The sequence below is a fragment of the Danio rerio genome, chromosome 19 (assembly GCF_049306965.1).
Source record: "Danio rerio strain Tuebingen ecotype United States chromosome 19, GRCz12tu, whole genome shotgun sequence".
Classification (NCBI taxonomy): Eukaryota; Metazoa; Chordata; class Actinopteri; order Cypriniformes; family Danionidae; genus Danio; species Danio rerio.
In genome coordinates this window covers 46,680,001-46,693,761 of record NC_133194.1, presented here as the reverse complement: position 1 = coordinate 46,693,761, position 13,761 = coordinate 46,680,001, and the positions used below count along the sequence as shown (strand labels likewise).

General features: G+C 32.5%; 1 protein-coding gene across 4 annotated transcripts in view; it reads left to right on the top strand.

The window, feature by feature from the left end:
- Positions 1–2,651: 2,651 nt before the first annotated feature.
- Positions 2,652–13,761, top strand: part of klhl43 (kelch-like family member 43) — a 32,419-nt gene continuing 21,309 nt past the window's right edge. For all 4 annotated transcript variants that reach the window (XM_693977.11, XM_009294441.5, XM_073931921.1 and 1 more), the window contains exons 1-2: positions 2,652–2,789; positions 13,678–13,761. The exon at positions 13,678–13,761 is cut by the window's right edge and continues 50 nt beyond it. The gene's annotated coding sequence lies outside the window, so the exon portion shown is untranslated. The remainder of the gene's footprint in view (positions 2,790–13,677) is intronic.

Below are 13,761 nucleotides of genomic sequence, written 5' to 3'. Positions count from 1 at the left end.
TAGCTGCTACTGCCAGCAAATACAAAGACATGCCATCTGAGAATATAACACGCTGCTGCAAACATAATATTTGTGCCGGAAGACACCGGATTCGGATCCTCTGAAATCTAATCCGGCACCTCATTTTACCGTTGCCCCTCCTCCTCGTCCGCTGTTTATTTTCAGTTTCTTCCGCGACTGCCCAAACTTCTTCAATTTTGTCTGCAACAACCAAAACCCCCCACGCTCTCCATTTTCGTGCGCGACACCTCTACATCCTCGGGTAACATGGGTACGTTACCCCGATCTGTTCCGGGACCTCGCAATTCACAAATTAAGCACTGTATGTATAACCCTTGTAGCAGATCTAAACACAGGTGGAGCTGGGGTGGAGGAGGTCTTCTTGCATATATATTATTGACCTTATTCACCACAGACGAGCGGGCGCTGCCATTTGAATCTTTTTGGCACGAGACTTCCGGTCTCATTCACTTCCATTCACTTTTAGACATTAAAAACTGCTCGTTTCGCTGTTTGATGTTGCAAACTGATATTTTCTTGTTATATTATTCTACTTGGTCTGTATAGTCATGCAAACATTTGTTTGTAAAGCAAGTAGTTTGACCGTTTTTTGCCGTTTATTATTCCTTGTCATTTCTCCCGTAGGCGACTGAAACGGAAGTTCTAAGACAATCGCGAAAACAGGCGCACTTCTGCATTTTAGAATGAGGTCAATATCTCAGTCTTTATGTGCAACAGTCAGTTTGTTTGTAATCTGCATTGAGCATCTTAAAAGTGGTTTAATTATTTAATTATTATTGTTTTAAATGACATAATAGCACCTACTAAAGAAACAGGAGTGAATCATCTAGGCAAAATGCAACCGATTGTTCAAGTCTTTCACAGAATAGAGGAATTAAGGCAGAAATGCTGTGTAATACTAATAATAATCTTATGTTGTTGTTGTTTTGAGCAATACCTGCTGAATATAATACATAATGTAACAATAACTTATATGATGAACAATGTTTCAGTCATGTTTAAATCAAAAATCATTTGATGACATTTAAAACTATATTTAAGATCACTAAAATAATTATTAGTTACTTTAAAGCTGTATACATCTGTCCTTAAAAATACTGGGTCTATTAATTAATTAATAGATAGATAGATAGATAGATAGATAGATAGATAGATAGATAGATAGATAGATAGATAGATAGATAGATAGATAGATAGATAGATAGATAGATAGATAGATAGATAGATAGATAGATAGATAGATAGATAGATAGATAGATAGATAGATAGATAGATAGATAGATAGATAGATAGATAGATAGATAGATAGATAGATAGATAGATAGATAGATAGATAGATAGATAGATAGATAGATAGATAGATAGATAGATAGATAGATAGATAGATAGATAGATAGATAGATAGATAGATAGATAGATAGATAGATAGATAGATAAGCGCTAGATAAGGCATTAAGCGCTAAAGCCTAAGGAATTTTTCAAATGGCCCGGATGGAAAAGATTTTTATTTGCCCTATCAAAAAATGTTCTTTTATAATTTAATACATTTAATAATACAATAATACATTAATAATTAAAAAAAGAAATACTTTAGATGCAAAATATTTTTAATATTGTGTAAAAACAAGCAGCTCTACTTCTATCTATACACTTTTTTTACAACATAAACTTTATTTACAATAAAAATAAAATGTTTTAAAAGTTTTAAAAACTAAAATAAACTAAATCTACACAGAGAACATTTAAAGAAATGTTATTTAAGGAAAACAATTAAATAAAAAAAATAAATAAATAAAAAAACGCTTTATTGAGATGGATTATTGATGGACTATTGATTTTATGGGTTTTGGCCAGGTTCGGTAGCAATTTATGAACAAAGGAAACTTAAGATCTGTTTAAAAAAGATTGAAGACCTACAACACAATATTTCAGTAAATTTAAAACTTTTTAAGGCCTAAAATTTGGATTTTGAGATTTAAGACCTTTTAAGATAGATAGATAGATAGATGGATGGATGGATGGATGGATGGATGGATGGATGGATGGATGGATGGATGGATGGATGGATGGATGGATGGATGGATGGATGGATGGATGGATAGATAGATAGATAGATAGATAGATAGATAGATAGATAGATAGATAGATAGATAGATAGATAGATAGATAGATAGATAGATAGATAGATAGATAGATAGATAGATAGATAGATAGATAGATAGATAGATAGAAAGACAGACAAAACAATTTAGTACAGTTCACATTGAAACCATTTTTATAAGTCACAAATAATTACAAAAACACACACTGAACCTACTCTGATATTCTGAAACAGAAAAGCTAAAATAGTATTATTTATTACATACAATACTATAGTATACATAACAACCACTACTGAAAAGCCCGTACAGATCTAAATAAGCAAAGGAATGCTTATATTGGGTGCAATAACTCAGCCTCTTTGTCCAATCAGATTGGAGTGAGGAGGACAGGACGGATATGGCCAGTGTTTTTTGGGGAGGGCGAACGGCTGTATATGGTGAAAGATCTGTAGGTGGGGTTGAGGACTGCTGGGATTGTGTTGCAGGGCTGTGGTTGGTTTATCTTTTTCACTAACTTCTGCTGCCAACAGAGCTCTGACTGACAGACAGACAGACAGGGAGACACACAGACAGGTTACACAAAGTGAAGGAAAACAGAGCGGATTCAAGAACTTAAGAGAAAGCAAATGAGAGATTAAGAAAGGACAAATAAGGAGAGCTGGAAAGGTAAAACATTCCCATATTTCCTTTAAAGAATGTACGGGACATAATCATGCATCTACATTACTTTACAAATTGATTTTTCAATGCATGAATGAGCTTCTCAAACTGAAAATAAAGACACATAGAAGAGCTAAATATAAACCTGACTTGCTTGGAAATTATTCAATCTTTGTGAGTTTTATTTAAACTAAAAACAAAAATGCATATACTTTAACTGCATGAATTGGCTTTACAAACAGAATAAAAAAAGAGCTGTGTGTATGAGCTTGACATGCCTGGATATGCTTCATTTATGCGAGTTTCATTAAATGTGATGCTGGAGCCCAAAACCAGTCTTATATTGAGCTGATATATTTGTGGGATTAGCCAAAAATGCATTTTACAAGCCAAATTACTGTTTTGTTATGCCAAAAATCATTAGAATATTACACTGTAAAATATTTGACCTAAAATTTATAGTAAATGCATGGCTAATAATTACAATACTTTCACAGTAATGTACTTGATTTTTATTTTGTGAAATTACAGTAACAGTTTGTGAAATTCTGGGAATTTATTACAGTTAAAGTAAAAATCATGTTTCATGACGACTTAAATTTCCTAATTTAAATATATTAAAACTTCATTTTTGAATAGTAAAATGCATTGATAAGAAACTAATTTGAACAACTTTAAATTTGAATATTGTTTTAATATAAATATTTTAAGATTTAAAATATTTAGAATTTTTCGAACCCTCAGATTCCACATTATCAAATAGCTTTACCGCAGCCAAAGACTGTCATATCCAATCAAACCGTACATAAATTAAAATAAAATAAATCACAATTTCAAAAACTAACCTTCATTACTGATTTAATTGTCCAGGGTCACAAATATAAACAAAACAAGACGCTTCAACTTTAAATGCATGAATTAGCTTAAATAAAGGTTAAAAAGAGCTGAATATTAGCCTAGAAAACTAAACAAAATAATTGCACAAATCACACACTATCAGTATGTCTTAATAAATGAAAATAAAATAATTGCAAAAAAAAAATAATGTAAAAACAATGTACCTTTAATATTGGTTTTGTGGTCCAGTGTCACAAAAATGCCAAACACAAGTTGCATTGACTTTAAATGCATGAATTAGCTCAAATAAACATCAAAAAGAGCTGAATATGAGCTAAGAAATGCTTCAATTTATTTAAGTTTTATTAAAAGCCAAACAAAACAATCTCACAATCACAGACTGTCAGTATCTCGTTATAAATGAAAATAAAATAATTGTGAAACATGTTAACAAATTTACCCTTTTTATTTGTTTTGTGGTCCAGAGTCAAAAATATAAACAAAACAAGATGCATCTAATTTAAATGCATGAATTAGCTTTTCAAATTTAGAATAAAGATAAAAATATTTGAATCTGAAAACCCTCAATATCTCATAATAAATTAAAATAAAATAATTGTAAAAAAAATTAAATAAAATGTTAAAACAATTTACCTTTATTATTGGTTTTGTGGTCCGGGGTCACAAACATAAACAAAACAAGATGCATCTAATTTAAATGCATGAGTTATCTCAAATAAAGATTCAAAAAGAGCTGAATATGAGCTAAGAAATGCTTCAAACTTTAAGAGTTTTATTGATAACTAAACAAAACAAAAAATCTTGCAATCTCAGACTCCTAGTATCTCTTATCAAAGGCATCCCACTGTAGTGTGGTGGTCTAAATATAAACAGCCCCCTGTCAAGAGTCAAAAACAGAGAATGACACGAGGGTTGCTTCTTACCCTCTATAAATAACCAGCAAAATGAGGAGCTTGGATGCAAATGCTTCAGCCGAACTTTCCAAGACATGGCAGCAGTGTTTTAGACTAAAGAAAGACAGACGGTCAGGCCTTCAGCTTTCAGCACTGACGTGTGTAACAGCTGCGTCTTTCCCGTCTCCTCTTACCCTCATCCTCTCGCTTTAATCTTTCCCTTTTTATAAGGTCTAGTGATTTCTGGGTCCTCAGCTAAAGGGATAGCTCAATTTGGTCATCATTTGCTCACAGTCTAATTGTTCAATACCTTTCATCTATTGAACACACAGAAAGATATTCTGATGAATGTTGGAAAAAAACAACAACCAATGACTTCCATAGTATTTTTTAAAAAATCTGTTCCTACTAATGTGCGTCATGATGGCGCAATAGGTAGCACGAAGGTTGCTGGTTCGATCCTTGGCTGGGTCAGTTGGCATTTTTGTGTGGAGTTTGCATGTTCTCCCTGTGTTGGCATGGATTTCCTCTGGGCGCTCCGGTTTCCCCCACAAGTCCTATATAGGGCACATGCGCTATAGGGGAGCTAATTTGTCTATAGTGTGTGTGTGTGTGTGTGTGTGTGTGTGTGTGTGTGTGTGAATGAGCGTATTTCCTAGTGTTGGGTTGCAGCTGGAAGTGCATCCGCTGTGTAAAACATATGCTGGGTAAGTTGGCAGTTCATTCAGCTGTGGCAACCCCTGATAAATAAAGGGACTGAGCCGAAAAGAAAATGAATGAATGTTCCTATGGAAGTCAATAGTTTTTTTAATGAGCATTTTGGAATAATAAAAGGCTTAATTTAAACACCAAGATGAGCATAAATGACAACTAAGTAGGATAATTTTTGTATCCGATAAGAAAAAATGTGCATAAACTATGATGGGAACACATTCACCGTGCTTCATGCGCTTTAAAAAGAAGTGATGTGATTTTGTTTTAAGAGATCATGCTATGACTATAAAATGGGTGCGATGGGACGTCATTAATGTACGAAGCAGCATTTCAAGCACATTCCCACCAAGCAAAGTTACGTCCAAAAGACGTCTTTCCTACGTCTCTGTCAGACGTTGAAAGTACGTCCTCTGAAGAGCCAGAATGAAAGTTTTTATGACATCTTTTATTGACGTCTTTTCAAAGTCTTTTTTCGATGTCCTTTCGACGTCTTTTTGGCGTCTTTTTGGCGTCTTTTTGACGTCTTTTTACAGTATTTTTGATGTCTTTTTTGTCTTTACTTTTATTTATTTGTATTATGTATTTTTGTGATTCTTTAAAATGACTTAAACACCCATAGGACAAATAAACAGACAGTGCACATTAAATTGAAACATATTTATTTAACGAACAAACAAACAATCCAATTCACAATAAGACCAGAAACATGCATTAAATGGACAGTTCAGCCAAAAATAAATATTTAATAAACACTCAAAACAAATAGAAATGTATATATATATATATATATATATATATATATATATATATATATATATATATATATATATATATATATATATATATATATATAAAAATGTATATAATTAGATTTTTTTTTTCCTCAACAAAATGTATTCTGCGCTGGACCTTGTGTATACGTCCAAAATAGGTCAGATTTGAACGTTGAATTCACGTCCAAAAGTGGTCATAGTCCGACGTCAATATGTCGACCAGATTTGCACGTCCAACTGACGTGCAGATATGGTCACGGACGGACCGACGCAAAATATACGTGATCTGCACGTCCGCACAATGTCTAGTGTTTGGTGGGTTGTAAAACAAATCTAAAATGTTTGTTTGGCCTATTCTAAGATCCCTCAGCTCAAGTCTGTCATCACAATGGTTCAGTATTATTATTAGAGGTGGGTAGTAACGAGTTACATTTACTTCATTACATTTAGTTGAGTAAAATGGGTAAGGAGTACTTTTTGAGTAGATTGAAATATGTGTACTTTTACTCAAGTAAATTATCAGAGAAAATGCATTGCTCTTACTTCGCTACATTTGGTGGCGTTCCTGCTACTGCCAAGTGATAATAAATATGATCCATATGACTTGTTTGCAAATATCGTAAGGCGCCACATTGGAGAGGTTGTGTCGCGAGAGGTTGCTATAGAGACGCGTCTCCCGCTTTCAGTTTGAGCGTGCGCTCCTGTTGGAATAATGGCTGAAGTCTAGGAAGACGTGTGAGTTTATATCAAAGAGCTTAGAATGATCAAGAGGCGACACTCAATAGAACATTCCATTGCAACAGCAGCGCCCAGCATTCAGCCATTTTGGAGTGGAAGCGATCGGCCGTCTATTGGATCTTATTGCTGTTGTGATGGCAAGCAGCTGCTTTGTTTTTTCAATTATTTATTTAAAAAGCGCACTAAAGCTGAGATACAACCTGAAAGACGACAATACAACACTAATTATCACAATCATCAGTACTTTTAATAGTTTATTTAACAGACTTATAATATGCTGTTGTTCTATTAGAGTTTTCGTTCCAAGATGGCCGCCGCGCCATCTAGTGGCTGTTTTACAAATCGCACTAGAGTGTCGCCTCTTGGTGATTCTATGCTCCATGTTTATACTGTGGTCCTGCTCGCCATCTGCAGTTCCGAAAAGGACGGTCACAATGTCTGTGCAGTGAGTTTATCAAACCAGGTCACCCGGCCTCAAGTTCAGTCTCTGTTTTTACTCAAAGATGTCAACAAGATAAGTTTCCTAATGCAACGCATCGCACTGAAATTGCAACATATACATGAGTTACAGCTCCGACCTGAAAAAAAAACACGTAGCATTAAGTGACAATATTATCCATATTTTTAGACTTTATCAATGATAACTATGGGTGACTAAAGAAACTGCTGTTTAATGGAAAAACTGATTAGCCCTGCACACATTAGTCATTTAACCATTAAAAATATCACATTTAAACATTATTTTTAACATACAATTGCTTTAATAGAAAGATATTATCAACACAGGTGACGCAGTGGCGTAGTAGGTAGTGCTGTCGCCTCACAGCAAGAAGGACGCCGGTTCGAGCCTTGGCTGGGTCAGTTGGCGTTTCAATTGTCCTTTTACTCTCTGCAATGTTAGGGAAAGTTTCTTTGAAAAGAAATGTATTAAATGTTGCATTAATCATTAAAAAAGAAAAAGAAATCAAAAGTATCACTGAAGAAAAGTGATGAGTTACTTTTGCACATTTTTTTTTTTAATTTGGGCTCAGTTTGCTTGTTTGTAATGTTATAAAAAAAATGGATATTATGACAAATATAAAGCCCTGACAAATGTAAAGCCAAATGTAAAGGCTGAATTTCATATAGTTTATTTATTTTAAGCGATACTGAATCTGCTTTAGTGGTAATTAAATAAATGCACTTCCTCATTTAAACGGACAGTTCACCCAAAAAATTAAAATTTACTCTTGTGTTTATAAGCATTGAACACAAAAGAAGATATTCTGAAGAATGCTGAAAACCGGTAACCATTAAAAACTTAGACTATGGAAGTCAATGGTTACCGGTTTTCAGCTTTCTTCAAAATATCCTTTTTGTGTTCAAAAGCAGAAAGAAAGCCACCTAAAACTCAAACTGCTTAATTATAACGAGCTGATAATGATAATGAGCTGAATAGTTTTATGGTTAATCCACTTAAATTTGTAAAAACAGTTTAGTTAACTTAATTGATCTGTGTTAGGACAACATGAAGGAATTGTGTGGAACGCAGCATTTTTACAGTGGAGGTTGAGTAAATGATGACAGAATTTTCAGTTTTGGGTGAACTGCCCCTTCAAGCTAAAACACATCTTGGGTTTACACCTTGTATTTCTGATTTGGTACATGACAGATGACAAATCGTGAAAACTATGACATCACTTTTATAAAAAAGTAACAGATATTTTCCTATAATGGAAATGTAATGTGTTACTTTGTTACATAAAAGTAATCTGATTACATTAATCGTGTTGCTTGTAATGCATTCACCCTACACTAACTCTCCCCTTTTCCTACTGAGTGTCAATTTGACCTCATGTCAACAGCATCTGATATGTGAATATCAACATATCGCTTTTACATAACGCTGACAGGATCTCTGGTTAGCTTTCAATAAGTTATCTGGGTCAGATTATCAAATTAAAACTCACTAAAATTTAACAAAATATTGCAAATAGATTTTATTCCTCTCTGTGCAGTAAATATTCAGTGTTTGTGTGTGTGTGTGTGTGTGTGTGTGCATGTCAGGCTCATGCAGGAGCAGCAGCTGCTGTAATATAAGAGGCAACAAGAGTCATACTAGTGTTTTACGACTGACGTTATGTTGCAACACTCCTGTTTAGATCACTCAAACATCTGCAGAAAACTGATCGATGATCGACAAAATCAGGGCCAACACATGATATACTGTATAAAATATCTGTAAATTAGCAGTTTCCGCATTTTGTGATTCATGTTTTTATTTTTCTCCATTTATTTATACTTTTGAATTGCATTATGAGAACTTAATCTTTCTTCCAACAACTTTTAACCATACAAAGTTGGAAAAATTGACTTTTATGAACATTTGTAATAGTTTAAAGTGCTATATTGTCTGGGGTGGTGTTGTATATTACACTACAAAACCTTGTAATAAACTGCACTGCATTTCTATTATTTTACAGACTTATTTTTCTCTATTATTTCTTTTCCATTATATTATTTAAAGCACTGAAATGTCAACAAAAGTCACTTTATTAAACTAGTTGAATTTTCAGCATCAAAAGTGGGCAAAGCAGAGATCAACATAATGCAATTCATTCATTAATTTCCCTTCAGCTTGGTCTCAATTCAGAGGTCGCCACAGTGGAATGAACTGCCAACTATTTCAGCATATGTTTTACGAAGCGGATGCCCTTACAGCCACAACCCAGTACTGGGAAACACCCATACACACTCATTCACTCTCTCACACACACACACACACACTTTTGCTGTGTGTGCACGTGAGCTGGCAAAAGTCCTGCATATGCAAAGTGTTCATGCAGACATTTTAGTATATTGTAAAACTAATCAGAAATTGAGCAGATCTCGTTACAATACTTTTGCATAATTTGATTGCTATTTTAAAATTAAGTCAATTAAATTAACTTTTAAGTGATTACAAAGGTGTTGTGTGAAAAGTTGAGAAAAATATGATATTGTACATGGGAGAATGTCTTTCTGTAACATTCTTGTGAAAAGTGTTGTGAAATGTTTAGCTAAAAATAGGTCTTTTGATTTAAGTTAAAGTATTTTTTATGCTTTATTGTAAATGTAAAAGGTGTTTTTAAACAAAAATAAACGTTTTTGTAAACTAAAACATTGTTTATTAAATGTATTTGTTGTTTTATATTTACTAAAAAAGGAAATTGACACATTTTGGATGTAGTAAAATGCCTTTAAATAGTTCTTGAAGGAACACATTTGACACTGTTAAGGTACAAAGTGTCTTGTCACTGTAGTTGTACCTTCATGGATCAGATTTGTACCCATGAAGGTACAATATTGTATCTGCAGGTTTTAAAAACCAAAAGGTGCATTTTGGTTTCCCATGGTACAAATCATGTCCTTAAAGCGACAAACTGCAACCGTACAAATTTGTTTTTTGTCTTAAGGTACAATTCTGTTCCATAAAAAGGTACTGCCCCAGCGACAAGGGTTTGCACCTTCTTTGGTACAACATTGTACTAGTTTTCTGAGAGTGTACAATATAATGCAATATAATAAAATATAAAATATAATATAATATATATAATGTAATATAATAATCTAATATAATAATATAAAATATAATATAATATGATATAATATAATATAATAGAATATAATACAATATAATATAATAATATATAATGTAATAATATAATAATATATAATGTAATAATATAATATAATAATATATAATATAATAATATATAATATAATAATATAATATAATATAATACAATATAATATAATACAATATAATGTAATAATATAATATAATAATATATAATATAATATAATAATATATAATATAATAGAATATAATACAATATAATATAATAATATATAATGTAATAATATAATAATATATAATGTAATAATATAATATAATAATATATAATATAATAATATATAATATAATAATATAATATAATATAATACAATATAATGTAATAATATAATAATATATAATATAATATAATAATATATAATGTAATAATATAATAATATAATATAATATAATAATATATAATATAATATAATATAATAATATATAATAATATATAATAATATATAATATAATAATATATAATATAATATAATATAATATATAGCAGTGAACATTTAAAGTGGATCAAAATCACTTATAAATAAAGTATCTTTTGACATGCTTTTAAATCAGATAATAATAGCTTCATCATGCTGCCGTTATTGTCCCTTAAATAAGACGCCTGCTATTTTGAACACCTGTTCATCTACAGTGTGCATCTACAGTTGATTTCCCTGGTGAACAAGGTTGTCATGGTAAATGGGTGGAGTTAAAGCCGTGCATTTCCGCTTGATTGAAAACAACTGCATCAGATCTGGAAAACGCTGATAAACCTTTGTGCCGTGGCACAGATTGCAGGCTTAATGCAATGGTGTGATGGGGGTGAGAGAGAGGCGGCAGGAGGGGTCTGATGACAGTGTGAGGGTAATTTAAGGCTCTGCCATTCTCTCTATGTGGCTTCAGAATATTTTTAGAAGAAACATAAGCACACCTGTCCATCACAGTCCAGGCATGCTTGTTTGTTTGTCTTTGAGGGGGATTTTTTGTTCTGGTCTTAAAGGTCCTGTGAAATTAAAATAATTTAGAGTACTGGGAAATACCCACACACTTTCACATTAACACAAACATTCATGCACTACGGCCAAATTAGCTTGTTCAGTTCCCCTAAAGCGCATGTGTTTGGACTGTGGGGGAAACCGAATCACCCGTAAGAAACACACACCAACACAGGGAGAACATGCACACTCCATACAGAAATGCCAACTGATCCAGCCAGGAGTCGAACCAGCAACCTTCTTGCTGTGAGGCGACAGTGCTAACCACTGAGTCACCCTTAAGAAACTTAAAATAAAGTGAAATTAGCAGCCAATTTAAAAATAGCATCAAAACAAAACTCATTTAAAAACTTTAATAACCGTATATCTGAATCGACACCAAGGAGGAGTGAGCTGATTTCCAATACTTAAAAGAAAATAACAATCCCGCTCATGCATGTGCTGTGGTTTTTAACATGCTATGCGTGTGCGCAAGTATATTTAACTTTAATGGGTTGGGGATTCATGGTATAAGAATAACCACACATTCTCCACCACAGGATGAATTCTGTAATGAGAGTCGGATATCAAAGCTAATGTACATTAGAGCCATGATTATATTTAGTAACAACAGTGCACACAGTGTCCGCTCACACTTTATAATAAGGCTTTTATTAGTTAATGTATGTACTAACATGAACTAAGTCTGAATGATACATGTACAGCATTTAATAATCATAGTTCAACATTTATTAATGCCTTATTAAAATCCAAATTCATGCTTGGTAACATTAGTTAATGCATCGTGAGTGAACATACAATGACAATACTAACAATAACTAATAATAAACAACTGTATTTTCATGAACTAATGTTAACTATCGTATATAAATACTGTAGTAAATGTATTCATTGTTAGTTCATGTTAGTAAATGCATTAACAACCTTATTGTAAAGTGTTACCCAGTGTGTGTGTGTGTGTGTGTGTGTGTGTGTGTGTGTATATATATATATATATATATATATATATATATATATATATATATATATATATATATATATATATATGAGCAATATCACACTCATAGCAGTGCGATATGGCTGTATATCGGCACTGTTGGGAGGCGTGCGATGCCTTAGTGCCCCCACCAGTGCCGATATACAGCCATATCGCACTGCTACGAGTGTGATATCGCGTTTATACAACAGTTTGGCGGCATAATTGTGTATATAAAAACAAAATTAAACACGGAGAGTCTCAAAAACCCTTTTGTATGTGGAACTACTTTCTTCCACATTGGATTCAAATCATAACTGACAGTTAAACAGCTGAGCAAGCATCTTTTAAACTTTAGATCCGTAGTGTCTGCTTTTTGCTGGCTGTATGTGGGCGGAGTAATACACAAAGGGTAAAGAGGCTTTAGGAGTTCTGATGTTGCAGAATATTGCACGGCTATCAGCCAATCAAATTTGAGAACCAGACAGAACTGTTGTGTGTATGTATATATAAATATAAATATATATATATATATATATATATATATATATATATATATATATATATATATATATATATATATATATATATATATATATATTTATATATATATATACATATATAACTGAAGTCAGAATTATTAGCCCCCATTTTTATTTTTTTTCCCCAATTTCTGTTTAACAGAGTGAAGATTTTTGTCAACACAATTTCTAAACATAATAGTTTTAATAACTCATTTTTAATAACTGATTTATTTTATCTTTGCCTTGATCTTGATTTTTCAAGACACTTCTATACAGCTTAAAGTGACATTTAAAGGCTTAACTAGGTTAATTAGGTTAATTAGGCAGGTTAGGGTAATTAGGCAAGTTATTGTATAACGATGGTTTGTTCAGTAGACTATCGAGAAAAATATAGCTTAAAGGGGCTAATAATTGTGTCCTTAAAATGGCTTTTAAATATTAAAAACTGCTTTTATTCTAGCTGAAATAAAACAAATAAGACTTCCTCCAGAAGAAAAAATTTTATCAGACATACTGTGAAAATTTCCTTGCTCTGTTAAACATAATTTGGGAGATATTCAAAAGGGGGCTAATAATTCTGACTTTAACTGTATGTATGTATATATATATATATTGCTCATGTTATTTGTAAATTATTAATAACTGCTATCCTATTTGGGAACTCCCCTATGAGAACACATGCAGCTGTCAATCACCCGTAGCTCCTCCCACTGTGAAAGAGTAATATTAGATCAAGAGCATGATGGTTATTGTATTTACTTACAGTATGTTTGTTGGGTTTCTTTACAGGCGCTCCACACCGAAGCAGACCAGTCGGCCTCCTGTGCTTTGTCAGATTGCAAGTGTTGTACGTCTGTCTGTCCATCTGATATC